The 2500-nt window shown below is 45.9% G+C and overlaps 1 long non-coding RNA gene across 1 annotated transcript in view; it reads left to right on the top strand.

Moving 5' to 3' along the window:
• LOC143040919 (uncharacterized) overlaps positions 1-329 on the top strand; it is a 100957-nt gene extending 100628 nt beyond the window's left edge. The window contains exon 3 of the long non-coding RNA XR_012967760.1: positions 107-329. This is a non-coding gene — a long non-coding RNA (uncharacterized LOC143040919). The remainder of the gene's footprint in view (positions 1-106) is intronic.
• Positions 330-2500: the final 2171 nt, after the last annotated feature.

Below are 2500 nucleotides of genomic sequence, written 5' to 3'. Positions count from 1 at the left end.
CTTGTTTATTCATTTGTTTATTTGTTATATATTTATTTATTTATTTATTTATTTATTTATATATTTATCTACTTATCTATTTTATCCATTCAATTTATCATTTCAGTTTCAAGTTCAAGGGACGTCCGTCATTTAATAGCCCTCGTAACGGATGCAAACCTGAGACTACCCATTCGTTACGACAGTTTCCTACAAGTTTGTTAATACCATAAATCGTGTCTCACAATACGAGAGGATGTTCGAGGTAACTTGTTTCTTAGACTGCCCAAGGATGACCTCCTCCTTGTCCTGAAGAAGTCGTTGTACAAGGTGGACCTCGTACCTACAAGGACCAGGTACATTAGATCGCGCGACGTATTGTCAGTTCATTCCTGTGGTATGTTGTCTTAGTTTTCTTTTTATTTCTTTATCTTTGTTTACTTTCTTCTCTGTCTTCTTCCTCATCATCTATTTTCGTCCTCTTTTTCGTTTTCTTTTCTTATTTCTTCGTCATCATCATCTTCTTCTTCTTCTTCTTCTTCTTCTTCTTCTTCTTCTTCTTCTTCTTCTTCTTATTCTTATTCTTCTTATTCTTCTTATTCTTCTTCTTTTTCTTCTCTTCCTCAGACCTCTTTTCCATTTTTCCTCTCTTTCTCTTCAACCTCCTCCTCTTCCTTTCCCACTCCCCATCATCCTCGTTCCCTTCCTCTTCCTCTTTCTCAGCCTCCTCCTCTTCTTTCTCCTCCTCGTCATCCTCATATTTATTTTTCTATTCTTACCCTTCCTCGTCCTTCATCTCATTTTTCTTTTCTTCTTTATTTTGGCTGAGAGACAAAAGACGCAAGTAAATGGAGAACCTTTCAGTAGGAACACGAGGAGGAGGAGGAGGAGAAGGAGGAGGAGGAGAAGGAGGAGGAGGAGGAGGAAGAGGAGAAGAAGATGAAGGAGGAGTAGGAGAAGGTGATAGTGGTAATGGATAGACAGGTGAAGGAGGAGGAGGAGGAGGAGGAGGACAAGAAAAAGTAAAGGAGGTGAAAAAAGAAGAGGAGGAGGAGGAAGAGGAGAAGGAGGGGGAGGAATAGAAGGTGATAGTGGTGATAGATAGACAGGTGAAGGAGGAGGAGGAAGAGGAGGAGGGGAGAAGTAGGAGAAGCTGATGATGGTGATGGAAGGACAGTTGAAAGAGGAGGAGGAGGAGGAGGAAGAGGACGAAAAAACAAAGGAGGTGAAAAGGGAGGAGGAGGAGGAGGAAGAGGAGAAGGAGGAAGGGGAGGAGTAGAAGGTGATGATGGTGATGGGTGGACAAGTGAAGGAGGAGGAGGAGGAGGAGGAGGAGGAGGAGAAGGAGGAGGTGGTAGTAAAGGAGAAATGGGTGAAAGAGGAGGAAAAGGAAAAGAAAGAGTAAAAGATGAAAAGAAAGTGATGGAGGAGGAAGAGGAGGAGGAGGAAGAGAAAGGGGGTAAAGGAGAATGGAAAAGGAGAAAAGGAGAAGGCAGAGAATAAAGAGGAGAAAGAGGAGGAGGAAGATAAAAGGGGAAAAAAGGCAGAGAACGAAGGTGAGAGAAGAAGAAAAGGACAGGAGGAGGAGGAGGAGGAGGAGGAGGAAGAGAAAGGGGGTAAAGGAGAATGGCAAAGGAGAAAAAGGAGAAAGAGGAGGAGGAAGATAAAAGGAAAAAAGAAAAGGCAGAGAATGAAGAGAGAGAAGAAGAAAAGGAGGAGGAGGAGGAGGAGGAGGAGGAGGAAGAGGAAGATGAAATGTAAAAGGTGTGGAAGGAAGAGAAGAAAGAAAGGAAGGAGAGGAAGAGGAGGAGGAAGAGGAGAGGTGGTTGAGAAGAGGAGGAAGAAGAGGAAAGGAGGAGGAAGATGAGGAGGAGAAGGCAGAGTAGAGGAAAAGGAGGAAGGGAGAGGAAGAGGAGAGTAGATAAGAGGGATAGGAAAGAGGAGGTAGTGAGGAAGAGAGGAGAGGAAGAAGAGGAGAGGAAGAGAGGAGAACCGGAGAGGAGAGAAGGAGAAGTAGAAAAGATGAGGAAAAGGAGAAGAGGAGGAAAGAGAAAGAGGGAGGAAGAGAAAGGAGTAGGAGAGAGAAGATAGGAGGAAAATAAAGAGAGAAGAGGAGGAGGGAAGGAATGCTTCTTAGGAGCTGCTAGGAGGATCTTGAGGAGGAGGCCTCAGAGCAAGTTGAGGAAGAGACCCTGCTTTATGGCCCCCCCGACTGCAATCAATACAGACCCCTCCCCGTCCCCCTCCGCCCTCCTCCTCCTCCTCCTCCTCCTCCCTATTCCCTTATTTCGTCCCCTCTACCTTCATTACCTTCCCTCCCCCCCACCTCAACATCACCCCCTCTCTTTCTCCAAAATCTGCGTTTCTTCTGTACCCCCCAACCTCCCCCATTCTCTTCCCCCCCTCCCCCCATTCCACCCATCCAGTCGTGGTTCTGTCCTCTTCCCTATACTTCACGGGCCACAATCCTCGACTTCCTCATGTCCTTCCTCACCCCCCCTTACTCCAACACCTTCTCACT

Source organism: Oratosquilla oratoria, chromosome 29 (genome assembly GCF_046742065.1).
Source record: "Oratosquilla oratoria isolate Oo_2021 chromosome 29, ASM4674206v1, whole genome shotgun sequence".
Lineage (NCBI taxonomy): Eukaryota > Metazoa > Arthropoda > Malacostraca > Stomatopoda > Squillidae > Oratosquilla > Oratosquilla oratoria.
Note: the sequence above shows the minus strand (reverse complement) of the source record. Positions and strands in the feature narration are given on the sequence as shown.